This window comes from Pseudophryne corroboree, unplaced genomic scaffold, assembly GCF_028390025.1.
Source record: "Pseudophryne corroboree isolate aPseCor3 unplaced genomic scaffold, aPseCor3.hap2 scaffold_515, whole genome shotgun sequence".
Classification (NCBI taxonomy): Eukaryota; Metazoa; Chordata; class Amphibia; order Anura; family Myobatrachidae; genus Pseudophryne; species Pseudophryne corroboree.
Genome location: NW_026970118.1, coordinates 278,205 through 304,572, shown reverse-complemented (window position 1 = coordinate 304,572; position 26,368 = coordinate 278,205). Strand labels below are relative to the sequence as shown.

Sequence of the window (26,368 nt, the reverse complement as noted above, 5' to 3'; positions counted from 1 at the left end):
ATAGAATGAGTGTGCTTTAATGTAAGCTCATTTGCATAGAAATGACAGTAAATGTTTGTTTCTTTTCAAACAGAACTTTCTTGACCATGCTACTTGCTTGAAAGATCTGGGAGCACATGGAATACAGTACAAACCATGCTTATAGCAAGGAGAAGCCAGGTGAGAAATCTGCTTACTTTCAAGTTGGGCGCTCACTTTGATCTGAATGAGGACTGCTGGCACAGCATTTAGGCGACAGGTGGAATCTTGGTCATGCTCTGGTTTCTCTTCAGAACGAACAAATCTTTCGCCTTTTATTAAAGATTTCTGTGGAGAGGAGCAAAACTGAGTTTTATCTCAATTTTTGCATGCCCCATATTATTGGGGTTTCTTTTATCAGTTTCTTGTTAGCTTTAATGTAAGTTTATTTGCATAACAATGACTATAAATGTCTGTTTCTTTTCAAGCAGAACTTTCTTGACCATTCTAATTGCTTGAAAGATCTGGGAGCACATGGAAAAGAGTACAAACCATGCTTATAGCAAGGGGAAGCCTGGTGAGAAATCTGCTTTCTTTCTTTCAAATTGGGTGCTCACTTTGCGCTGAATGAGGACTGCTGGCATGGCACTCAGGCGACAGGTGGAATCTTAGTCATACTCTTGTTTCTCTTCAAAACGAACAGATCTTTCGCCTTTTACTAAAGATTTCCGTGGAGAGGAGCAAAACTGAGTTTTATCTCAATTTTTGCATGCTCCGTCTTATTGGGGTTTCTTTTATCGGTTTAAAGATAGAACGAGTGTGCTTTAATGTAAGCTCATTTGCATAGAAATGACAGTAAATGTTTGTTTCTTTTCAAACAGAACTTTCTTGACTATACTAAATGCTTGAAAGATCTGGGAGCACATGGAAAAGAGTACAAACCATGTTTATAGCAAGGGGAAGCCTGGTGAGAAATCTGCTTTCTTTCTTTCAAATTGGGTGCTCACTTTGAGCTGAATGAGGACTGCTGGCATGGCACTCAGGCGACAGGTGGAATCTTGGTCATGTTCTGGTTTCTCTTCAGAACGAACAAATCTTTCGCCTTTTACTAAAGATTTCCGTGGAGAGGAGCAAAACTGAGTTTTATCTCAATTTTTGCATGCCCCATCTTATTGGGATTTTATTTTATCGGTTTAAAGATAGAACGAGTGTGCTTTAATGTAAGCTCATTTGCATAGAAATGACAGTAAATGTTTGTTTCTTTTCAAACAGAACTTTCTTGACCACACTAATTGCTTGAAAGATCTGGGAGCACATGGAAAAGAGTACAAACCATGTTTATAGCAAGGGGAAGCCTGGTGAGAAATCTGCTTTCTTTCTTTCAAATTGGGTGCTCACTTTGAGCTGAATGAGGATTGCTGGCATGGCACTCAGGCGACAGGTGGAATCTTGGTCATGCTCTGGTTTCTCTTCAAAACGAACAGATCTTTCGCCTTTTACTAAAGATTTCCGTGGAGAGGAGCAAAACTGAGTTTTATCTCAATTTTTGCATGCTCCGTCTTATTGGGGTTTCTTTTATCGGTTTAAAGATAGAACGAGTGTGCTTTAATGTAAGCTCATTTGCATAGAAATGACAGTAAATGTTTGTTTCTTTTCAAACAGAACTTTCTTGACTATACTAATTGCTTGAAAGATCTGGGAGCACATGGAAAAGAGTACAAACCATGTTTATAGCAAGGGGAAGCCTGGTGAGAAATCTGCTTTCTTTCTTTCAAATTGGGTGCTCACTTTGAGCTGAATGAGGACTGCTGGCATGGCACTCAGGCGACAGGTGGAATCTTGGTCATGTTCTGGTTTCTCTTCAGAACGAACAAATCTTTCGCCTTTTACTAAAGATTTCCGTGGAGAGGAGCAAAACTGAGTTTTATCTCAAATTTTGCATGCCCCATCTTACTGGGGTTTTATTTTATCGGTTTAAAGATAGAACGAGTGTGCTTTAATGTAAGCTCATTTGCATAGAAATGACAGTAAATGTTTGTTTCTTTTCAAACAGAACTTTCTTGACCACACTAATTGCTTGAAAGATCTGGGAGCACATGGAAAAGAGTACAAACCATGTTTATAGCAAGGGGAAGCCTGGTGAGAAATCTGCTTTCTTTCATTCAAATTGGGTGCTCACTTTCAGCTGAATGAGAACTGCTGGCATGGCACTCAGGCGACAGGTGGAATCTTGGTCATGCTCTGGTTTCTCTTCAGAACTAACAAATATTTCGCCTTTTATTAAAGATTTCCGTGGAGAGGAGCAAAACTGAGTTTTATCTCAATTTTTGCATGCCCCATATTATTGGGGTTTCTTTTATCAGTTTAAAGACAGAACGAGTGTGCTTTCTTGTTAGCTTTAATGTAAGTTTATTTGCATAACAATGACAGTAAATGTTGTTTCTTTTCAAACAGAACTTTCTTGACCATGCTACTTGCTTAAAGGTCTGGGAGCACATGGAAAACAGTACAAACCATGCAGTATCACAAGAGCCTTTATTTGATCTTTCATGAAGATAGAGCAGAATTGAGGACACGTCAACAATTTCTGCCGAAGGTGGTTCATCTTTCCACATGGTGCCTTTGGCCACTGACACCTTCGTTGAGTCAAAGTCTCTGGCTGTGGTCAGAACTTTGAAAATGTATGTCACCAGAACGGTTCAGATTAGGAAAACAGAGGCTCTGTTTGTCCTGTATGCTCCCAACAGGATTTGGTGTCCTGCTTCCATGCAGACCATTATGAGCTGGATCTGTGGTAAGATTCAGCATGCTCGTTCCACGGCAGGATTGCCGTTACTGAAGTAGGTGAAGACCCATTCTACTAGAAAGGTGGGTTCATCCTGGGCAGCTGGTCGGGGAGTCTCGGCATTGCAACTTTGCCGAGCAGCTATTTAGTAAACACTTTTGCTAAGTTTTACAAGTTTGATACCTTGGCTGATGATAACCTTAAGTTGGGTCATTCGGTGCTGCAGAGTCGTACGCACTCTCCCACCCGTTCAAGAGCTTTGGTATAACCCCATGGTTCTTAATGTGACCCCAGCATCCTCTAGGTCGTATGAGAAAATAGGATTTTAATACCTACCGGTAAATCCTTTTCTCTTAGTCTGTAGAGGATGCTGGGCACCCGTCCCAGTCCATACTGTGTCTGCAGTTATTACTTGTGGTTATACACATGTTGTGTTATGGTTCTGGTCAGCTTTTTGCTGCAATTGTTCATGCCGTTGGCTTGTGTTCTGTTGAATGCCACGTTCTGCGGCATGTTTAAGGTGTGAGCTGGTAAGATGCTCACCTTAGTTTAACAATAAATCCTTTCCTCGAAATGTCCGTCTCCCTGGGCACAGTTCCTATAACTGGAGTCTGGAGGAGGGGCATAGAGGGAGGAGCCAGTTCACACCCTTTGAAAGTCTTAAAGTGCCCATGTCTCTTGCGGATCCCGTCTATACCCCATGGTTCTTAATGTGACCCCAGCATCCTCTACGGACTAAGAGAAAAGAATGCCCTTGCGCACTATCCTGACTTCTCCTCCCGTCTGCTTACTTTGTGCCTTCCAACGCACAATGCGAACTACAGGTGGTGCTGCAGGGCCCACACCCTTTTACTTGCCTTACAGAACAGCTCTGGAGCTGTTACAGTGCCCAGCTGCTGCAAGAAATCAGCTTGAATGCTTCAGGGGATGGGGCATGGCCAACATGAGCCCCACACCAAAGGAGGGTGGGGGTGTTTAATGTGAACTAGGGGTCATCCAAGCACTGCAAAAGGCCGCCATGCCCTGCATGCCCCTTTTCTCTTTTCATATGCAGATGAGGGTTCCAGTCAACTTTGGCCCACTGCTTGGATAACATCACCGTATGCAAATCCGTCTGCTGCAGACCTTCCCCCAGGAATGCTTGTACTAGTTGTTGCATATGGTGCTTCAGTATTAGGCAGCCTTCCGCCCTCCCATGTTCATCTGAAAAGATGTGGTCTCCCTGCAGTTGTTGTCCCCAGACGAGAGTTCCCTTGTGCTTCCTCAGTTGAATCTCCTTAACTTGACGGGGGAGGTGCTGCCCGAGCAGCCCTCCCCAGCCCTATCCCAACTCATATTTATTTTGCATATGAGATCTCTTGATCATGAAGATTGTTCTCACAGGGTGAGGTTCATCCATTATATTTTAAAATAGGAAGGTACGAATTACATATTTGAATTGCATCTATGTGCTGGATTCAAATGTCCCCCCCCCTTCCTTTCTCAATTGTGCCCGTCAGCAGCTATTCTAAGGTTGCTGCCAATGGGTGTGACACATTAATTTCTTCTGTGGGGTACACTGGACTCCACAAGGATTCACATTGGGGTGTAGAGTAGGATCTTGATCTGAGGCACCAACCGGCTCAAAGCTTTTGACTGTTCCCAAGAAGCTCAGTGCATTCTCCTCTATAACCCCGCTTCCATGAACAGGGAGCTAAGTTTGTAGTTGGTGCCTTCAGTAGCAGGCCAATTAACAGGGGCCTGCCTCAGGCAGCCTATTCTTAGCTATTAATTTTGACAAGAAAAGAAAAACTTGTTTTATGAGAATCTACAAGGGCTGCAGCAGGCTAGGTCTAATAGACATCTTTACTGCAGCTTCATCACTCCCAGCGGCGCTGTATACTCCCGTGCCCTGGTTGCTGGGTCACTGCAGCGGAGGCTCCGGTTTCATCCTAAGGTCAGTCACACACACACCACCCTTCCGGATCACGAGGCCGCTGCTGAAGGGGAGCGAGGCCGTAGGGGGTGGGCCGTGTGCGCACTGCGGTGGACACTGATTACTGGGCAGCCGCTCCACTAGCCACCAGGTACAGTTAAGGAGCACAGGTCTGGGAGTTTTACTCCTATATTAACCCAATTTTGTACTGCCCGCAGCGCATTGTGATAGGTAATAGGGCCTGATTCAGGTTGGATTGCAATCACAATAAGCGATCCAACTGCAAAAATTGCTAAGAGCATACGCATGTGCCTGCATTTTCTGCGGCACCCCGCAGAGAATGTGATCGCCTCTGCCTGTCAATCGGGGCGGGGAAGGGGGGGAGAGGTGGGTCAGCAACACTCCATTTCCAAGTCAGGGATGGAGCGGTGCGGGGGCAAGGCTTCAAAATGGGGTCTGCAACGGAGGAGACACAGGGGGCGTGGTCACAGCGACTGTATGACATCACATTCAGCCGCTGTGATCACAAAAATGGTGGCGGCTTCCTGCGCGCACATACAGTCTGCACCAGCAGGAGCCTACACCATTTTTTATGATCACGCTGAACTGCAGTGCGACTGCAATTACAGCATGGTCAAGAAGGGAGGCGTCATGCTGGGTGGCCATGCCCTGTCACTTTGCAGGAGCCAGCACCGCTCACACACTAGTCCCCGGGTGCAGCCCCCAACCCCCGGGACACCCGGAGCAACAAAATGTAGATTCAGGCCACCAGGCCACGCCCCTACCTATGAAACCATGCCTCCTTTTTACCATTGCACTGCTTATCTGCGCGCACTGCATTACAATCTCCCTCGCCACCTCTCTGGGTGTCACCAGTGATAGTGACACCTCTGCCATGCTTGTAGCAGCTGGTCCTAAGATCTACGCCTCAAACCCTGAGTGTTTGCCCTTGTGACTTGTTGATCATCATAGCGAAGCAGATGCTTACAGAAAACTGCAGGGGCTTAGATTGAAAATAAAAAAATTGATAGGGTATAAGGTAGAGAGGAGCGGGTTCGGTTCTCCGAGAACCGAATTCCCCACGAACTCCACGTGGTTTACACTGGTCCGAGGCAGGCTCGGTTGTTCCCGCCTGACTCGGAAAACCTGAACAAGGGAAAATGTCATCATCCCGCTGTCGGATTCTCGCGAGATTCGGATTCCATATAAAGAGCTGCGCGTTGCTGCCATTTTTACTCGTGCATTGAAGAGAGAGCGGAGAGGACGTGGCTATGTTCTCTCAGTGGAAATCTCAATATCAGTGCTCAGTATCAGTGGTTACTTATTGCTGCTCAGTAATACTAGTAGTGTGTCTCTCCTGCTCAGTGTCAGTTCTCAGTAGTATCCTCATCAGTGCTCAGTATCACTGTTCATTGTCTTGTGCTGCATTGTGTTGCTCAGCATAATACAGTACATTACTAATAGTCCAGTGCTGCATCTTGCTGCTCAGTGTCAGTTCTAGTATCCTCATCAGTGCTCACTATCACTGCTCATTGCATTGTGGTGTTCTGTATACTACAATAACATAGTAATATAGTAACATAGTTTTTGAGGTTGAATAGAGGCAAATTGCCCATCGTGTTCAACCTGTTTTAAGTTGTGATGATTCTACATACTTGCTGAATAATGTTTTATGACTAGTTAGCTACTATAACTCATGTTACCCCCGGATTAACCATGTTGATATTTTAAGTATTATAACCTTGGATAGCTTTTTCATTCAGAAATGTATCCATTCCTTTTTTAAATCCAATTACAGAGTCCGCCATTACCACCTTCCCTGGCAGGGAATTCCACATCCTGATTGCCCTAACAGTGAAGAAACCTTTCCTCCATTGCGTTCTGAACTTTCCTCCAGTCGCAGCGAGTGACCACGTGTTCTTTTAATAAATAATTCCTCTGATAACTCTTTGTTATGTATCTTTACATATTTGAAGATATTAATAATATCTCCTCTTAGGCACCTCTTTTCTAGTGTATAAATATTCAGCCTAGTAAGTCTTTCCTTATAGTCCAGTACTTTAAGGCCTTTAATCAATTTAGTCTTCAGGATCTCTGACACTTCCATGAGCAGCAGAGTAGTGCAATGGAAGCATGCTGGGCCCATAACCCAGAGGTCGATTGATCGAAACTATCCTCTGCTATGTGCATTTTTTTTTTTATAATTAAAGTAATCAAAAACTGGGATTGATATTTTGGCACTTTTATTTTTACTTAAAGTACAATAACTTTTATCATTTTAATTTGTTTTAATAGTATATTGACAGCATTGTTTTCTTTAAAAAATCCACTTAATTTTCTTTACCCTATTACTGAAATGGTAATTGACAAAAACAAACTACATTGTCACCAGAAGAGCAATGCAAAATGTACAAGTGATATATGAAAATCATCTTCCATCTTGAATTTCAATGATGCATTGGGACAACAATTTGTGAGAAACATCTTCACCCATAAAGAAAGATTTTCTTAATTCCTTACCTGTGTGCTGATTAGATATCACCTTGTTTTCACATTAAACAGACTTCCCCATGAGGAAGCAGCAAGGATGCAGTGACGTTTCCTGGTGTCAACCTGTATTATTTCAGTAGACATTGAAATGAGGATGCATCTTTGATGCCTTTCCAATGAAGCAAGTTTAATTCAGTAATAGGTGAAAAACCATTCCTACAAAGGTGTTAATCAGAGACTTGGCTTTGTGGACACTTTTCAGAGAGCAAATTTGTTAGCATAAACATAAAATCAGAAAATGAAGAGCTGTTTAATCACTCAATTGGACTTTTCTGCCAGCATAATTTTTTTTCTCTGCAACTCACTGCTAAATTGTGCTTCCTAGCTGTTTTTTTATAAAATCACTTAATCAAATCTAACTCTGATTACATCAGAGAAGGCCAGGTACCCTACACCATAAGGGGGGTTTTTGAAATTTTGACTTGTCTACTTAAAGATCACCAAAATCTGATTACAAGGTCAATTACATCCCTGGGTGGGATTGAACCACCAACCTTTTGGTTAATAGCCAAACATGCTAACCGATTGCGCCACAGAGACACCTTGCGAAAGTCAATACTGACAAAGGCTAATAAGCATTCATCTAGAACGTTTCCTAGAAAAACTTTAAAAAGTCAATAATCTGGAGAATTTTTGTAAGAAACACATTGGTACTTTCCCATGATGAGTGAGTGCTTCAGGATTTCTTGCACTTACATGGGCTATTAACCAAAAGGTTGGTGGTTCAATCCCACCCAGGGAAGTAATTGACCTTGTCATCAGATTTTGGTGATCTTTAAGTAGACAAGTCAAAATTTCAAACCCCCTCTTATGGTGTAGGGTACCTGGCCTTCTCTGACGTAATCAGAGTTAGATTTAATTAAGTGATTTTATAAAAAACAGCTAGGAAGCACAATTTAGCAGTGGGTTGCAGAGAAAAAAATAACATTTTAAACCTACCGGTAATTTTTTTTTCTCGTAGTCCGTAGAGGATGATGGGGACTCCGTAAGGACCATGGGGGATAGACGGGCTCCGCAGCAGACATGGGCACTTTAAGAAAGACTTTAGATCTGGGTGTGCACTGGCTCCTCCCTCTATGCCCCTCCTCCATACCTCAGTTAGAGAAACTGTGCCCAGAGGAGACGGACAGTACGAGGAAAGGATTTTTGTTAATCCAAGGTCAAGATTCATACCAGCCACACCAATCACACCGTATAACTTGTGATATACTACCCAGTTAACAGTATGAAAACAACATAGCATCAGTCCAAGACCGATGAAAACTAACATATAACCCTTATGTAAGCAATAACTATATACAAGTCTTGCAGAAGTAGACCGCACTTGGGACGGGCACCCAGCATCCTCTACGGACTACGAGAAAAAGATTTACCGGTAGGTTTAAAATCTTATTTTCTCTTACGTCCTAGAGGATGCTGGGGACTCCGTAAGGACCATGGGGATTATACCAAAGCTCCCAAACGGGCAGGAGAGTGCGGATGACTTTGCAGCACCGATTGAGCAAACAGGAGGTCCTCCTCAGCCAGGGTATCAAACTTATAGAACTTTGCAAAGGTGTTTGAACCAACTTTGACCCACTGCTTGGATGACATCACCATATGCAAATCCATCTGCGGCAGGCCTTCCCCCAGGAATGCTTGCACTAGTTGTTGCATTTGGTTTGTTGTTTGGGGGTGCTTCAGTATTAGGCAGCCTTCTGCCCTCCCATGTTCATCTGAAAATATGTGTTCTCCCTGCAGTTGTTGTCCCCAGATGAGAGTTCCCTTGTGCTGCCTCAGTTGAATCTCCTTTACTTGACAGAGATGTGCCTGAGCAGCGGCCCTCCCCAGCCCTATCCCAAATCATACTTATTTTGCATAGGAGATACCATGGTCATGAAGATTGTTCTCCCAGGGTTAGGTTAATTCATTGCATTCTGGGTATGCTGACCCCTGTGATTTCCCCAAATGTGGGAAACTCAACTGCATTATTTGTGGTAGTGGGGGACTGTGTTTGTGCTTTCCTCTGGTCAGCTCTGGTAAAAGTCAGATTTCTTTGTCTCAGATCTTCCTCTAGCCTTGTTCTTCTTTCGAGAGTTCCCTTGTGCTGCCTCAGTTGGATCTCCTTCACTTGACAGGGGGGTGCCCGAGCAGCGACCCTCCCCAGCTCTAGCCCAACTCCTACTTACCTGCCAGGTGAGATACTATGATCATGAAGATGCTTCTCCCAGGGCAAGGCTCACCCATTGCACTCTGGGTGTGCTGCCCCTGCGATTTCCCCAAATGTGGGAAACTTGACTGCATAATTTGTGTTTCCCCTGGTCGGCTCTCATATAATTCAGATCTCTTTGTCTCAGGTCTCTCTCCAGCCTAGTTTGCTGTCTGTTTCCACTTCTTTTTTCTTGAGCCCCTCCCTTCTATACCCTTGTGCACTATCCTGACTTCTCCCGTCTGCTTACTTTGTGCCTTCCAACGCACAATACAAACTACAGGTAGTGCTGCAGGGCCCACACCCTTTTACTTGCTTTACAGAGCAGCTCTGGAGCTGTTACAGTGCCCAGCTGCTGCAAGAAATCAGCTTGAATGCTTCAGGGGCTGGGGCATAGCCAACATGAGCCCCACACCGAAGGAGGGTGGAGGTGTTTAATGCGAACTAGGGGTCATCCAAGCGCCGCAAAAGGCCGCCATGCCCTGCACACCCCTTTATTCTTTTCATATGCAGACGAGGGTTGAAGCCAACTTTGACCCACTGCTTGGATGACATCACCATATTCAAATCCATCTGCTGCAGGCCTTCCCCCAGGAATGCTTGCACTAGTTGTTGCATTTGGTTTGTTGTTTGGGGGTGCTTCAGTATTAGGCAGCCTTCTGCCCTCCCATGTTCATCTGAAAATATGTGTTCTCCCTGCAGTTGTTGTCCCCAGATGAGAGTTCCCTTGTGCTGCCTCAGTTGAATCTCCTTTACTTGACAGAGATGTGCCTGAGCAGCGGCCCTCCCCAGCCCTATCCCAAATCATACTTATTTTGCATAGGAGATACCATGGTCATGAAGATTGTTCTCCCAGGGTTAGGTTCATTCATTGCATTCTGGGTATGCTGACCCCTGTGATTTCCCCAAATGTGGGAAACTCAACTGCATTATTTGTGGTAGTGGGGGACTGTGTTTGTGCTTTCCTCTGGTCAGCTCTGGTAAAAGTCAGATTTCTTTGTCTCAGATCTTCCTCTAGCCTTGTTCTTCTTTCGAGAGTTCCCTTGTGCTGCCTCAGTTGGATCTCCTTCACTTGACAGGGGGGTGCCCGAGCAGCGACCCTCCCCAGCTCTAGCCCAACTCCTACTTACCTGCCAGGTGAGATACTATGATCATGAAGATGCTTCTCCCAGGGCAAGGCTCACCCATTGCACTCTGGCTGTGCTGCCCCTGCGATTTCCCCAAATGTGGGAAACTTGACTGCATAATTTGTGTTTCCCCTGGTCGGCTCTCATATAATTCAGATCTCTTTGTCTCAGGTCTCTCTCCAGCCTAGTTTGCTGTCTGTTTCCACTTCTTTTTTCTTGAGCCCCTCCCTTCTATACCCTTGTGCACTATCCTGACTTCTCCCATCTGCTTACTTTGTGCCTTCCAACGCACAATGCAAACTACAGGTAGTGCTGCAGGGCCCACACCCTTTTACTTGCTTTACAGAGCAGCTCTGGAGCTGTTACAGTGCCCAGCTGCTGCAAGAAATCAGCTTGAATGCTTCAGGGGCTGGGGCATAGCCAACATGAGCCCCACACCGAAGGAGGGTGGAGGTGTTTAATGCGAACTAGGGGTCATCCAAGCGCCGCAAAAGGCCGCCATGCCCTGCACACCCCTTTTTTCTTTTCATATGCAGACGAGGGTTGAAGCCAACTTTGACCCACTGCTTGGATGACATCACCATATGCAAATCCATCTGCTGCAGGCCTTCCCCCAGGAATGCTTGCACTAGTAGTTGCATTTGGTTCGTTGTTTGGGGGTGCTTCAGTTTTAGGCAGCCTTCTGCCCTCCCATGTTCATCTGAAAATATGTGTTCTCCCTGCAGTTGTTGTCCCCAGATGAGAGTTCCCTTGTGCTGCCTCAGTTGAATCTCCTTTACTTGACAGAGATGTGCCTGAGCAGCGGCCCTCCCCAGCCCTATCCCAAATCATACTTATTTTGCATAGGAGATACCTTGGTCATGAAGATTGTTCTCCCAGGGTGAGGTTCATTCATTGCATTCTGGGTATGCTGACCCCTGTGATTTCCCCAAATGTGGGAAACTCGACTGCATTATTTGTGGTAGTGGGGGACTGTGTTTGTGCTTTCCTCTGGTCAGCTCTGGTAAAAGTCAGATTTCTTTGTCTCAGATCTTCCTCTAGCCTTGTTCTTCTTTCGAGAGTTCCCTTGTGCTGCCTCAGTTGGATCTCCTTCACTTGACAGGGGGTGCCCAAGCAGCAATCCTCCACAGCTCTAGCCCAACTCCTACTTACCTGCCAGGTGAGATACTATGATCTTCACTGTTAGGGCAATCAGGATGTGGAATTCCCTGCCAGGGAAGGTGGTAATGGCGGACTCTGTAATTGGATTTAAAAAAGGAATGGATACATTTCTGAATGAAAAAGCTATCCAAGGTTATAATACTTAAAATATCAACATGGTTAATCCGGGGGTAACATGAGTTGTAGTAGTTAACTAGTCATAAAACATTATTCAGCAAGTATGTAGAATCATCACAACTTAAAACAGGTTGAACACGATGGGCAATTTGCCTCTTTTCAATCTCAAAAACTATATTACTATATGTTACTATATTACTATGTTACTGTAGTATACAGAACACCACAATGTAATGAGCAGTGATAGTGAGCACTGATGAGGATACTAGAACTGACACTGAGCAGCAAGATGCAGCACTGGACTATTAGTAATGTACTGTAGTATGCTGAGCACCACAATGCAGCACAAGACAATGAGCAGTGATACTGAGCACTGATGAGGATACTACTGAGAACTGACACTGAGCAGGAGAGACACACTACTAGTATTACTGAGCAGCAATAAGTAACCACTGATACTGAGCACTGATATTGAGATTTCCACTGAGAGAACATAGCCACGTCCTCTCCGCTCCCTCTTCAATGCACGAGTAAAAATGGCGGCAACGCGCAGCTCTTTATATGAAATCCGAATCTCGCGAGAATCCGACAGCGGGATGATGACATTTTCCCTTGTTCAGGTTTTCCGAGTCAGGCGGGAACAACCGAGCCTGCCTCGGACCAGTGTAAACCACGTGGAGTTCGTGGGGAATTCGGTTCTCGGAGAACCGAACCCGCTCCTCTCTACCTTATACCCATATATTTTTTTATTTTCAATCTAAGCCCCTGCAGTTTTCTGTAAGCATCTGCTTCGCTATGATGATCAACAAGTCACAAGGGCAAACACTCAGGGCTTGAGGCGTAGATCTTAGGACCAGCTGCTACAAGCATGGCAGAGGTGTCACTATCACTGGTGACACCCAGAGAGGTGGCGAAGGAGATTGTAATGCAGTGCGCGCAGATAAGCAGCGCAATGGTAAAAAGGAGGCATGGTTTCATAGGTAGGGGCGTGGCCTGGTGGCCTGAATCTACATTTTGTTGCTCCGGGTGTCCCGGGGGTTGGGGGCTGCACCCGGGGACTAGTGTGTGAGCGGTGCTGGCTCCTGCACAGTGACAGGACATGGCCACCCAGCATGACGCCTCCCTTCTTGACCAATCTGTAATTGCAGTCGCACTGCAGTTCAGCGTGATCATAAAAAATGGTGTAGCCTCCTGCTGGTGCAGACTGTATGTGCGCGCAGGAAGCCGCCACCATTTTTGTGATCACAGCGGCTGAATGTGATGTCATACAGCCGCTGTGACCACGCCCCCTGTGTCTCCTCCGTTGCAGACCCCATTTTGAAGCCTTGCCCCCGCACCGCTCCATCCCTGACTTGGAAATGGAGTGTTGCTGACCCCCCTCTCCCCCCCTGCCCCGATTGACAGGCAGAGGTGATCGCATTCTCTGCGGGGTGCCGCAGAAAATGCAGGCACATGCGTATGCTCTTAGCAATTTTTGCAGTTGGATCGCTTACTGTGATTGCAATCCAACCTGAATCAGGCCCTATTACCTATCACAATGCGCTGCGGGCAGTACAAAATTGGTTTAATATGGGAGAAAAAACCCCAGACCTGTGCTCCTTAACTGTACCTGGTGGCTCGTGGAGCGGCTGCCCAGTAATCAGTGTCCACGCCAGTGCGCACACGGTCCACCCCCTACGGCCACGCTCCCCTTCATCAGCGGCCTCGTGATCCGGAAGGGCGGTGCGTGTGTGACTGACCTTAGGAAGAAACCGGAGCCTCCGCTGCAGTGACCCAGCAACCAGGGCACGGGAGTATACAGCGCCGCTGGGAGTGATGAAGCTGCAGTAAAGATGTCTATTAGACCTAGCCTGCTGCAGCCCTTGTAGATTCTCATAAAAAAAGTTCTTATTTTCTTGTCAAAATTAATAGCTAAGAATAGGCTGCCTGAGGCAGGCCCCTGTTAAGTGGCCTGCTACTGAAGGCACCAACTACAAACTGAGCTCCCTGTTCATGGAAGCGGGGTTATAGAGGAGAATGCGCTGAGCATCTTGGGAACAGTCAAAAGCTTTGAGCCGGTTGGTGCCTCAGATCAAGATCCTACTCTACACCCCAATGTGAATCCTTGTGGAGTCCAGTGTACCCCACAGAAGAAATTAATGTGTCACACCCATTGGCAGCAACCTTAGAATAGCTGCTGACGGGCACAATTGAGAAAGGAAGGGGGGGGGGGACATTTGAATCCAGCACATAGATGCAATTCATATATGTAATTTGAACCTTCCTATTTTAAAATATAATGGATGAACTTCACCCTGTGATAACAATCTTCATGATATAGAGATCTCATATGCAAAATAAGTATGAGTTGGGATAGGGCTGGGGAGGGTGGCTGCTCGGGCAAGCCCCTCCCCCGTCAAGTTAAGGAGATTCAACTGAGGAAGCACAAGGGAACTCTCGTCTGGGGACAACAACTGCAGGGAGACCACATTTTTTCAGATGAACATGGGAGGGCGGAAGGCTGCCTAATACTGAAGCACCATCAAATATCAAACCATGGCCCTCATTCCGAGTTGTTCGCTCGGTATTTTTCATCGCATCGCAATGAAAATCCGCTTAGTACGCATGCGCAATGTTCGCACTGCGACTGCGCCAAGTAACTTTGCTATGTAGAAAGTAATTTTACTCACGGCTTTTTCATCGCTCCGGCGATCGTAATGTGAATGACAGGAAATGGGTGTTACTGGGCGGAAACACAGCGTTTCAGGGGCGTGTGGCTGAAAACGCTACCGTTTCCGGAAAAAACGCAGGAGTGGCCGGAGAAACGGTGGGAGTGCCTGGGCGAACGCTGGGTGTGTTTGTGACGTCAACCAGGAACGACAAGCACTGAACTGATCGCACAGGCAGAGTAAGTCTGGAGCTACTCTGAAACTGCTAAGTAGTTAGTAATCGCAATATTGCGAATACATCGGTCGCAATTTTAAGAAGCTAAGATTCACTCCCAGTAGGCGGCGGCTTAGCGAGTGTAACTCTGCTAAATTCGCCTTGCGACCGATCAACTCGGAATGAGGGCCCATATGCAATAACTAGTACAAGCATTCCTGGGGGAAGGTCTGCAGGAGACGAATTTGCATACGGTGATGTCATCCAAGCAGTGGGCCAAAGTTGGCTGGAACCCTCATCTGCATATGAACATAGAAAAGGGTTATGCAGGGCATGGCGGCCTTTTGCGGCGCTTGGATGACCCCTAGTTCGCATTAAACACCTCCACCCTCCTTCGGTGTGGGGCTCATGTTGGCTATGCCCCAGCCCCTGAAGCATTCAAGCTGATTTCTTGCAGCAGCTGGGCACTGTAACAGCTCCAGAGCTGCTCTGTAAGGCAAATAAAAGGGTGTGGGCCCTGCAGCACTACCTGTAGTTCGCATTGTGCGTTGGAAGGCACAAAGTAAGCAGACGGGAGAAGTCAGGATAGTGCACAAGGGCATAGAAGGGAGCGGCTCAAGAAAAGAGAAGTGGAAACAGACAGCAAACTAGGCTGGAGAGAGACCTGAGACAAAGAGATCTGAATTATACGAGAGCCGACCAGGGGAAACACAAATTATGCAGTCAAGTTTCCCATATTTGGGGAAATCGCAGGGGCAGCACACCCAGAGTGCAATGGTTGAGCCTTGCCCTGGGAGAAGCACCTTCAAGATCATAGTATCTCACCTGGCAGGTAAGTAGGAGTTGGGCTAGAGCTGGGGAGGGTCGCTGCTCGGGCACCCCCCTGTCAAGTGAAGGAGATCCAACTGAGGCAGCACAATGGAACTCTCGAAAGAAGAACAAGGCTAGAGGAAGATCTGAGACAAAGAAATCTGACTTTTACCAGAGCTGACCAGCGGAAAACACAAACACAGTCCCCAACTACCACAAATAATGCAGGCGAGTTTCCCACATTTGGGTAAATCACAGGGGTCAGCATACCCAGAATGCAATGAATGAACCTCACCCTGGGTGAACAATTTTCATGACCATGGTGTCTCCTATGCAAAATAAGTATGATTTGGGATAGGGCTGGGGAGGGCCGCTGCTCAGGCACATCTCTGTCAAGTAAAGGAGATTCAACTGAGGCAGCACAAGGGAACTCTCATATGGGGACAACAACTGCAGGGAGAACACATATTTTCAGATGAACATGGGAGGGCAGAAGGCTGCCTAATACTGAAGCACCCCCAAACAACAAACCAAATGCAACAACTAGTGCAAGCATTCCTGGGGGAAGGCCTGCAGCAGATGGATTTGCATATGGTGATGTTATCCAAGCAGTGGGTCAAAGTTGGCTTCAACCCTCATCTGCATATGAAAAGAGAAAAGGGGCGTGCAGGGCATGGCGGCCTTTTGCGGTGCTTGGATGACCCCTAGATCGCATTAAACACCCCCACCCTCCTTTGGTGTGGGGCTCATGTTGGCCATGCCCCATCCCATGAAGCATTCAAGCTGATTTCTTGCAGCAGCTGGGCACTGTAACAGCTCCAGAGCTGCTCTGTAAGGCAAGTAAAAGGGTGTGGGCCCTGCAGCACTACCTGTAGTTTGCATTGTGCATTGGAAGGCACAAAGTAAGCAGACGGGAGGAGAAGTCAGGATAGTCCACAAGGGTATAGAAGGGAGGGGCTCAAGAAAAAAGAAGTGGAAACAGAGAGCAAACTAGGCTGGAGAGAGACCTGAGACAAAGAGATCTGAATTATACGAGAGCCGACCAGAGGAAACACAAATTATGCAGTCAAGTGTCCCACATTTGGGGAAATCGTAGGAGCAGCACACCCAGTGTGCAATGGGTGAGCCTTGCCCTGGGAGAAGCACCTTCCTGATTATAGTATCTCACCTGGGTGTGCTGCCCCTGCGATTTCCCCAAATGTGGGAAACTTGACTGCATAATTTGTGTTTCCCCTGGTCGGCTCTCATATAATTCAGATCTCTTTGTCTCAGGTCTCTCTCCAGCCTAGTTTGCTGTCTGTTTCCACTTCTTTTTTCTTGAGCCCCTCCCTTCTATACCCTTGTGGACTATCCTGACTTCTCCTCCTGTCTGCTTACTTTGTGCCTTCCAATGCACAATGCAAACTACAGGTAGTGCTGCAGGGCCCACACCCTTTTACTTGCCTTACAGAGCAGCTCTGGAGCTGTTACAGTGCCAAGCTGCTGCAAGAAATCAGCTTGAATGCTTCAGGGGCTGGGGCATGGCCAACATGAGCCCCACACCGAAGGAGGGTGGGGGTGTTTAATGCGAACTAAGGGTCATCCAAGCGCCGCAAAAGGCCGCCATGCCCTGCATACCCCTTTTCTCTTTTCATATGCAGATGAGGGTTCCAGCCAACTTTGGCCCACTGCTTGGATGACATCACTATATGCATATCCGTCTTCTGCAGACCTTCCCCCAGGAATGCTTGTACTAGTTGTTGCATTTGGTTTGTTGTTTGGGGGTGCTTCAGTATTAGGCAGCCTTCTGCCCTCCCATGTTCATCTGAAAATATGTGTTCTCACTGCAGTTGTTGTCCCCAGATGAGAGTTCCCTTGTGCTGCCTCAGTTGAATCTCCTTTACTCTAAAACTTGTAAAACTTAGCAAAAGTGTTTACTAAATAGCTGCTCGGCAAAGTTGCAATGCCGAGACTCCCCGACCAGCTGCCCAGGATGAACCCACCTTTCTAGTAGAATGGGTCTTCACCTAATTCAGTAACGGCAATCCTGCCGTGGAATGAGCATGCTGAATCTTACCACAGATCCAGCGCATAATTGTCTACATGGAAGCAGGACACCCAATCCTGTTGGGAGCATACAGGACAAACAGAGCCTCTGTTTTCCTAATCTGAACCGTTCTGGTGACATAAATTTTCAAAGTTCTGACCACAGCCAGAGACTTTGACTCAACGAAGGTGTCAGTGGCCAAAGGCACCATGTGGAGAGATGAACCACCTTCGGCAGAAATAGTTGACGTGTCCTCAATTCTGCTCTATCTTCATGAAATATCAAATAAAGGCTCTTGTGATACTGCATGGTTTGTACTGTTTTCCATGTGCTCCCAGATCTTTCAAGCAAGAAGCATGGTCAAGAAAGTTCTGTTTGAAAAGAAACAACATTTACTGTCATTGTTATAGAATTTGGGAGAAAAAACAAGAAGAAATCTGCACTGTTGACGCACTGGACAGAATGAATGAATCATAAAATATAACCTTTATTAAGTATGTATTAAAATTGGATAAATATTAATATTATTATCCCAAACTGCAGTGAAACATAAAGGTTAAAATCACAGAACTAACATACATGTGCATAAGAAGAATAAAGAGATGTGAAAAAAAGGTTTAAAAAGCGTGTCCGTGTGTGATTATTTTTGAAGGCACAACCCTGGCGGGGTTGTTTATATAGATATATATGTTGCTAATAATCACTTTCTAGCGTAATGTTATTAAATAGCTGTTAGTATCTATGTCGTCAGGTACCACTGGGTCGTATCCTATATACTCCTGTGGGAAACTTGACTGCATAATTTGTGTTTCCCCTGGTCGGCTCTCGTATAATTCAGATCTCTTTGTCTCAGGTCTCTCTCCAGCCTAGTTTGCTGTCTGTTTCCACTTCTCTTTTCTTGAGCCGCTGCCTTCTATGCCCTTGTGCACTCTCCAGACTTCTCCTGTCTGCTTACTTTGTGCCTTCCAACGCACAATGCAAACTACAGGTAGTGCTGCAGGGCCCACACCCTTTTACTTGCCTTACAGAGCAGCTCTGGAGCTGTTACAGTGCCCAGCTGCAGCAAGAAATCAGCTTGAATGCTTCAGGGGCTGGGGCATAGCCAACATGAGCCCCACACCGACGGAGGGTGGAGGTGTTTAATGCAAACTAGGGGTCAGCCAAGCGCCGCAAAAGGCCGCCATGCCCTGCATGCCCCTTTTCTCTTTTCATATGCAGACGAGGGTTGAAGCCAACTTTGACCCACTGCTTGGATGACATCACCATATGCAAATCCATCTGCGGCAGGCCTTCCCCCAGGAATGCTTGCACTAGTTGTTGCATTTGGTTTGTTGTTTGGGGGTGCTTCAGTATTAGGCAGCCTTCTGCCCTCCCATGTTCATCTGAAAATATGTGTTCTCCCTGCAGTTGTTGTCCCCAGATGAGAGTTCCCTTGTGCTGCCTCAGTTGAATCTCCTTTACTTGACAGAGATGTGCCTGAGCAGCGGCCCTCCCCAGCCCTATCCCAAATCATACTTATTTTGCATAGGAGATACCATGGTCATGAAGATTGTTCTCCCAGGGTTAGGTTCATTCATTGCGTTCTGGGTATGCTGACCTCTGACAATGCTAAATTCCTTTGTCGTATAATCAACCCTTTATGAAGCTAAGAACACTGTACGCTGTTTACTTAAGAAATATCGTAATGATACGCTATTTGCGTAACGATCGCTCAGCCGTAGGCGAGACGCTCAAGCGTCACGTTCGCTCACGGCCCAGTGATCACAGGACACGTTATTGGTTATGTCTAGGGGAAAGATTCGCTATGGCGTAGCATACGCTCGAGACCACGAGGAGGTCACCAGCGATGCAGACGCTCACAACACTATACCTTGATATTAAACCTTATACCGATGAAACACACAGAATACCTTAATGTGAGTACAGGGTGTAAATGCAACCTTGTGTGACCTGACTATCTACAAAGCTGTTTGAGCGTCACCGACGCTCAAGTGAACACTTAACACTATAGTAAATACACTGATACTGGTTTAGGGTTCCAAAGCCTATTATCTGTATTATATCTAGTATACTTGTAAAAGAGTAACACAGTACAAATGATACACTACAATATAACAAAGACTTCCTAACCAAACACCTAACTAAGGGATAAACTACAATGCTATCCTGGTCTAACACAATACAATACAATAATACTACGAAGTATTTAAGAGAAAAAGAGGAGAGAGAGAGAGATAGAGAGAGAAAGAGAGATATTGGCTCACAGAAAGACAATGATTACGGAGAGAACTTACGCACAAAGGGTATGATCGCCTGCGCCTCGATATCCAGCTCCCGATTATCAGCAGATAACCGTTGATGAGAGAGTGAGAGCTGGATGTGGTCGGTCTGCCTATTTATGCCCCACACACAATGCAATCTCCTAGTCCCTACAATCCTACAGTTTATTGGACACAGGAATTCGGCCCTGTACTGTAACCAAAGGTCATAGGTTGATTCATACAGGTGGGCTGTGCTGAGTTTAAACAGCTCAGGTGGGTGGGAAAACTGGGTTTCCCGCCGCATACCTGAGTATGGGTAAATAATAGAAATGGACATAAACTTCTTATGTCCATAACTATTCGCACGAGCGATTAATACGCTCCAAACCAACACCGGAATATTGCTAATTAAATACTCTTCCGATGGATACCAAACACTGCTGTATGACTCCTGTTAGACCCTTCGTGCAATACAAAGAGGGATTCCTCCGCTCAGGGACATTCTATCTAAACCAAACTTACAGAAACTATTGAGGGGAACATGATCTATAAGCTACATTAATTGTGAACTTTTGTAACGAATGAGTCGCACGCTACGATCACATAAACTCTACCGTAAATGCGCATACTGCGCGTGCGAGTGCACGCTATTGCGGGTATGCGCTTCCACGGGAGAGCGTACGCATGCGCAGCACGGACCAGTGTGCGGTGCAAATATGGCAGTGTGCATTAAGACATTTTTCTGACTTCGACAGTCCACCCTTTGGCAGTCAATAATAACTGCCACAAAATATTTAAGGAGAAAAATGTAAGTCAGGGGTTAATTGATTTCCATGGTGGGGTAAGGAAGAAGAGAGGAGTAGGTGTGAAAAGGGTATGACCTAGTGAGAGAGTAGGAGCATGTGTGTATGAGTCCATGTTTGGAGGGTCATGTATCATCGTGCCGTACGTGTGGTAAATCAAGCTTCGAGGTATTGCGAAGTATACATTTGAATTCCTTCTTATCCTGTGGTACAGGTCTGTGGATGGGCTGTCAAACTCTACCGAGCTCATTTCGGCTGTGGTTGTAACACAATGGGGATGCACATTTTAGTTGATGATACATGAATTGGGGGGGGGTATGTGGTTGCTGCTATCTGTGCCTGTATTCCCTATCGACTATGTGTGTTATTACCTGAGGGTTACAGAGATGAAGATAAAGAACACTTACGAAAAATGCAATGATATTCTATGTCAGGTTAATGTACGTTCGTCGATTGAGGTCTTGATTGGTGTCGGTTGATTGGAGTCTTCTTCTTTGTGCTTTTGCTCATAAATCGTGAGTAAAGCAAACAACGTCCATGGATTTACAAAAAATGTTGGGCTAGCGTGATTTTAAAGTTCCTAGGGAAACTGGGGTACCCATGGCATTGTCCATCAAAATCTTGTATATCAGGTCGTCTGCTCTTCTTCTTTCCATCTTTCCGTTGTCGGCCCCTTGGCTCATCAAATCCTTCGTCTACGTGGGTCTTTGTACCTCGGAGGAAAACATAGAAATGGGTGAAAGACGGACCGTATACTCATTATATCATTACGTCATGGTTTCTAGCATTGGGTCATAAATCAAATCCAGGTTAATTACAGTTTCCTCGCTCCTCAAGCTCATCACTTTTGTACTTTGTTTGCACCTCATTAAAGCCTGCCCGCATCTAAATATCAATCCAATAGATATAACGACACCCAAGATACATAGGAGAAACTTTCCAACATCCATTATGACTCCTTGAGCCCAGTCTCCTAAACCGGAGAACCAATTTCGCGGGTTCAACCATGACACCCAACCAGTCAGCTCATTACCTACAGCAGCAAGGGTGAGATTGTGTTTTCGACGAAATTCCCACTTTAATTGCAGAATATCGTCCATCTTTTGGTCTATGACCTCTACCGGATCCTCGGTACTATTTGTGATATACGTGCAACACTTTATGCCGTACTGTGTTGCCAATGTAACACAATATCCGCCTGTTACTGCTGTAAGATAATTAAGAATCATCCTATGCTGAACTAGTTCTGTTTTGTAAGCTTGAAGTTCTCTTCCAGTGTATCTAAACGTGTCATCATACATTTCAGTGATATTATCTAACAAATTGGCGAGTGCGGAAATGTATCTATAATTCATCACACCTCGAGCGGTGCGAGTGAAATCTAACGCTACCAGAACCTGAATCCCGGTGGATTCATGGATAAGATCAGAGGCCGGATGCTCTAATCTTTCTGACAGTTGTCTTTTAACAAGGTGCTCGTAGTGGGTGTGAGTATAAGGAGTTTGGGCACCACGGTGTATGTCTTTCATTTTGTCATGTGTTACAGTCATCACTTCAGGCAATACTTTTCCAATATAACACAATCCTTCAGAGTTTGGGGCAAGCCACTTGTACGCCTTTCTCCCGCATATGAAATATGCATCATCGGGGAGAACATAAGGGACGGAGAAGGACATGACCATGTTACAAACCTTCCAGGTGAAATCTCCTGACCCTAATTCTTCCATCTGTCTAATGCACGTATCGGTTTGTACGATATGTGCACAGTATCCTGGTGATACCTCTCCAACTTTAGTAATCCTATTTCCTAAGGTATATCGATACCGGAAAGATTTTCCTCTACTGGCTATGTGGCGTACGAGCTCTGTATCTGTAGGCATTCTATCTGCTCTGTGTGAAAAGGTCATGGTAAGGTTGCTCCATGACACTTCCCAATTTCCCGGTTTTCTAGGATTGGAGATGTTAAAACATATGAGGGACCTATCCACATGGTACTGGTGGAGCTTCAAACTAGGAGGGCTGGAGATATTAAACCTCCGGTCCACCGGTCTCCCACCACTTAGCTCAAGTACCTCCCCTAACGTTAAAGGAAATGGTACTAGCCCTGATTTGCTGTGACCCTGAGGTACTTGAGAGCATACCCAACAATCTGTTTGGTTTAACACGTTACCCACTAGAGAGTGATAGTCACTCAATGGATGCCGGTCCATATGGATATTAAAACTAGATTGGCATTTCTTTATGCATCCATCTTCAACCAGATTATCACAGAGCCTACAGATACAATTTTCTTCAGCTAACAATCCATCACAATTTCTTCTATCGGATCGTTTTCTGATACTCGCCTTTGCTTGTTGGCTTGGTTGATCTTGGAAAACTACGCCTCCATCATCATAATCGGAACCCATTCCAGAACCTCTTTCGACCTCTATGGTACTCTCGCCGGAACAGACTGCTCTGGTCAACATCATGGTTAACATCAAAATCCGGATCACAGTCTCTTGGGGCAAGTCCATCTTTGAGGAGGAAATAGAGAAGAATGAGAAGGGGGAAACAGAAATTTTAAGGGAGAGGGGATGGGAAGTGGAGAAAAACAATAAAAGGGAGAGGGGAGTCGACAACTGCTTCCGGTCTTCAAGGCTCAGGTGCCGCCTCAGTCCTCCTGGAACAGACACTCTAGTGATACAACCTCTACCGTCTGTTCCTTATCACGGGACTTCTCTGGATCAGCAACCTTCTTGCAGTGGGATGAATGGACCCAAGTCTCTCTCTCAGCAACCTTCAATGCTGTGGTGCTAGTCAATAAGACCTGGTATGGTCCTTCCCATCTATCAATAAGACAACCTGAGCGTAGAAAATTTCGTATCATTACATAATCCCCAGGTTCAATGTCATGACAATTACTATCTGGTAAATCAGGAATCACCAACTTCAGATTATCATTTTGATTCCTCAACTGCTTACTCATGTTAATCAAGTATTTGACAGTTACTTCATTGTTACATTTCAAATCATCCTGAGGGTTAATCATGACATGCGGTTGTCGACCAAACAGAATTTCAAAAGGAGACAGATTAAGAGGGGACCTGGGAGTGGTTCTGATGCTATACAAAACAATGGGTAAAGCTTCTGGCCACGTCAATCCTGTCTCTGCCATTACTTTACTCAATTTATTTTTAATAGTGCTGTTCACTCTTTCGACCTTCGCACTCGCCTGTGGACGGTACGGAGTGTGCAGCTTGCTATCAATTCCCATCAACTTACACATTCCTTGAAAGACATCACCTGTAAAATGGGTACCCCTATCACTTTCAATGATTCTAGGGATACCATATCTACATACAAATTCCTGCACAATTTTCTTAGCTGTAAACATAGCGGTATTTGTAGCTGCTGGAAAAGCCTCGACCCAATTCGAGAAAACATCTATGCAAACAAGTACATATTTCAAATTTCTACATGGGGGTAATTGAATGAAGTCAATTTGTATTACTTGGAAAGGGCCGCCGGCAGGTGGGATATGGGATGGTTCTGTTGGTATTGCTTTTCCAATATTCTTTCTCAGACAGGTAAGGCATGACATTGCTCTTTTACTCGCATGAGAGGAGAATCCTGGGGCGCACCAGTATGCTCTTACCAATTTGCACATCCCCTCCTTGCCTAGATGAGTCAGCCCGTGAGCTGCCTCAGCCAGACACGGAAGGTATGCCCTGGGGGCCACTGGTTTACCATGTCCATCCGTCCAGAGCCCTGAGGACTCCTGGCCATATCCCTTTGCCTTCCAGACTGCCTTCTCCTGAGTGGAACACAAATTCTGCATTTCACACAACTTTTGTGTGTTGATGGTATTAAATACCATCAGTTGTGTGGTGTCTGTCCGTATGGGGGTAGCAGCTGCAAGCTTTGCAGCTTCGTCTGCTCGGCTGTTACCAAGGGATACTGGGTCTTGACTATATGTATGTGCTTTACATTTGATAACAGCCACTCTGTCGGGTTCCTGTATCGCTGTTAGAAGCCTTTTTATGTGAGCTGCATGCGCTATCGGTGTACCAGCTGCCGTCATGAAATTTCTGAGACGCCATAGCGCTCCGAAATCATGTACTACCCCGAACGCGTATCTAGAATCGGTGTAGATATTGGCAGACTTACCCTTAGCCAATTCACATGCTCTGGTTAGAGCGACCAGTTCAGCAACCTGGGCTGAGTGAGGTGGGCCTAGCGGTTCCGCTTCTATGGTGTCTTGGTCATCTACGACTGCGTATCCAGTACACAAGTCTCCCGAGTCTGACTGTCTGTGACAACTACCGTCCGTGTAGAACGTGAGTTCTGCATCTTCTAGCGGATTGTCACTGATGTCAGGCCTTGCGGTAAAATTTTGGGTCAAATATTCCATACAATCATGTGTATCCTCCTTTGTATTAAATCCTCCTTCCCCATCACTCTCACCTCCCACCCTTTGTGCCTGTCCAGGCACACCTGGGAGAAATGTTGCAGGGTTTAATGCGCTGCATCTCCTTATGGTGATGTTTACTGGGGCCATTAATGCCAATTCCCATCTCGTAAACCTTGCTGATGAGACATGTCTGGTTTGGGCAGAATTTAATAAGGCCGATACCGCATGTGGTGTATGGATTGTGAGGTTGTGGCCTAGCACGACATCTTCGCTTTTCGTCACTAGCAATGCTATCGCCGCAACGCTACGCAAGCATGTGGGGAGGGATCGCGCTACCGTGTCTAGCTGAGCGCTGTAGTATGCAATTGGCCTGCTGGCATCACCGTGTTTTTGTGTTAGTACACCTGCTGCGCACCCAGCACTTTCTGTTCCATATAGTTCAAAGGGTTTCCCATAGTCTGGCATACCTAATGCTGGTGCCTGCGTTAGGCATTGCTTGAGTCTCTCAAATGCTGCTTCAGATTCGTCTGTATGCGAAATCCGATCAGGTTTGTTTGAGGAGACCATTTCCTGCAAAGGTAGCGCCAATATGGAAAACCCTGGGATCCAATTACGGCAATACCCACACATACCTAAAAACGTCCTGATCTGTTGCTGGGTTTGTGGCAGTGTCATGTCTCTAATGGCTTGGATTCTATCAGCGGTCAGGTGTCTCAGTCCTTGTGTTAGACAGTGTCCCAAGTATTTTACCTTAGCTTGGCATAATTGCAACTTGTCTTTGGAGACCTTGTGACCTGTGTCTGAAAGATGAAACAGGAGCTGTTTCGTATCCTTCAGGGATGCCTCCAATGAATCAGAACACAGTAGTAGATCATCCACGTACTGTATCAACACTGATCCACTTTCCGGTTGGAAAGACTGTAAACAATCATGCAAAGCCTGAGAAAATATACTTGGACTATCTATGAAACCTTGGGGTAACCGAGTCCACGTGTATTGGACTCCTCTGTATGTGAATGCAAACAAATATTGGCTGTCAGGGTGCAGAGGTACCGAAAAGAAAGCGGAGCAGAGGTCAATAACAGTGAAAAATTTGGCAGTGGGAGGAATTTGCATTAGGATGACAGCTGGATTAGGCACTACGGGGAACTGACTCTCGACTATTTTGTTAATCCCCCTTAGATCCTGCACTAGCCTGTAACCCCTCCCCCCACTCTTTTTAACAGGGAAGATGGGACTATTTGCTGTGCTGGACGTTCTTACTAGAATGCCCTGTTGTAGCAAGCGCTCTATTACCGGGAAAACTCCTAACTCCACCTCTGGCTTCAGAGGATACTGTGGGATTTTTGGAGCTATCCTACCATCTTTTACTTGCACTACTACTGGAGCTACGTTTGCCATTAATCCAGTGT

General features: G+C 45.9%; 12 non-coding genes and 2 pseudogenes across 12 annotated transcripts; 11 read left to right on the top strand and 3 right to left on the bottom strand.

Annotated features, from left to right (window-relative positions):
* Positions 1-252: 252 nt before the first annotated feature.
* Positions 253-368, top strand: LOC135031462 (U5 spliceosomal RNA). Its single transcript, XR_010227165.1, has one exon. It is a non-coding gene; the product is annotated as a U5 spliceosomal RNA (small nuclear RNA).
* A 264-nt stretch (positions 369-632) lies between these two features.
* LOC135031461 (U5 spliceosomal RNA) lies at positions 633-748 on the top strand. The gene has a single exon (XR_010227164.1). It is a non-coding gene; the product is annotated as a U5 spliceosomal RNA (small nuclear RNA).
* Positions 749-1,022: 274 nt separating this feature from the next.
* LOC135031449 (U5 spliceosomal RNA) lies at positions 1,023-1,138 on the top strand. Its single transcript, XR_010227153.1, has one exon. It is a non-coding gene; the product is annotated as a U5 spliceosomal RNA (small nuclear RNA).
* A 275-nt stretch (positions 1,139-1,413) lies between these two features.
* LOC135031458 (U5 spliceosomal RNA) lies at positions 1,414-1,529 on the top strand. The gene has a single exon (XR_010227161.1). It is a non-coding gene; the product is annotated as a U5 spliceosomal RNA (small nuclear RNA).
* A 274-nt stretch (positions 1,530-1,803) lies between these two features.
* On the top strand, positions 1,804-1,919 carry LOC135031460 (U5 spliceosomal RNA). The gene has a single exon (XR_010227163.1). It is a non-coding gene; the product is annotated as a U5 spliceosomal RNA (small nuclear RNA).
* Positions 1,920-2,194: 275 nt separating this feature from the next.
* Positions 2,195-2,310, top strand: LOC135031469 (U5 spliceosomal RNA). The gene has a single exon (XR_010227172.1). It is a non-coding gene; the product is annotated as a U5 spliceosomal RNA (small nuclear RNA).
* Positions 2,311-9,052: 6,742 nt separating this feature from the next.
* On the top strand, positions 9,053-9,216 carry LOC135031434 (U1 spliceosomal RNA). The gene has a single exon (XR_010227142.1). It is a non-coding gene; the product is annotated as a U1 spliceosomal RNA (small nuclear RNA).
* A 152-nt stretch (positions 9,217-9,368) lies between these two features.
* LOC135031401 (U1 spliceosomal RNA) lies at positions 9,369-9,510 on the top strand (annotated as a pseudogene).
* Positions 9,511-10,202: 692 nt separating this feature from the next.
* Positions 10,203-10,366, top strand: LOC135031423 (U1 spliceosomal RNA). Its single transcript, XR_010227133.1, has one exon. It is a non-coding gene; the product is annotated as a U1 spliceosomal RNA (small nuclear RNA).
* Positions 10,367-10,518: 152 nt separating this feature from the next.
* Positions 10,519-10,660, top strand: LOC135031418 (U1 spliceosomal RNA; annotated as a pseudogene).
* Positions 10,661-11,352: 692 nt separating this feature from the next.
* On the top strand, positions 11,353-11,516 carry LOC135031484 (U1 spliceosomal RNA). Its single transcript, XR_010227186.1, has one exon. It is a non-coding gene; the product is annotated as a U1 spliceosomal RNA (small nuclear RNA).
* A 3,824-nt stretch (positions 11,517-15,340) lies between these two features.
* LOC135031425 (U1 spliceosomal RNA) lies at positions 15,341-15,503 on the bottom strand. Its single transcript, XR_010227135.1, has one exon. It is a non-coding gene; the product is annotated as a U1 spliceosomal RNA (small nuclear RNA).
* A 152-nt stretch (positions 15,504-15,655) lies between these two features.
* On the bottom strand, positions 15,656-15,819 carry LOC135031515 (U1 spliceosomal RNA). Its single transcript, XR_010227215.1, has one exon. It is a non-coding gene; the product is annotated as a U1 spliceosomal RNA (small nuclear RNA).
* A 674-nt stretch (positions 15,820-16,493) lies between these two features.
* LOC135031442 (U1 spliceosomal RNA) lies at positions 16,494-16,649 on the bottom strand. The gene has a single exon (XR_010227146.1). It is a non-coding gene; the product is annotated as a U1 spliceosomal RNA (small nuclear RNA).
* Positions 16,650-26,368: the final 9,719 nt, after the last annotated feature.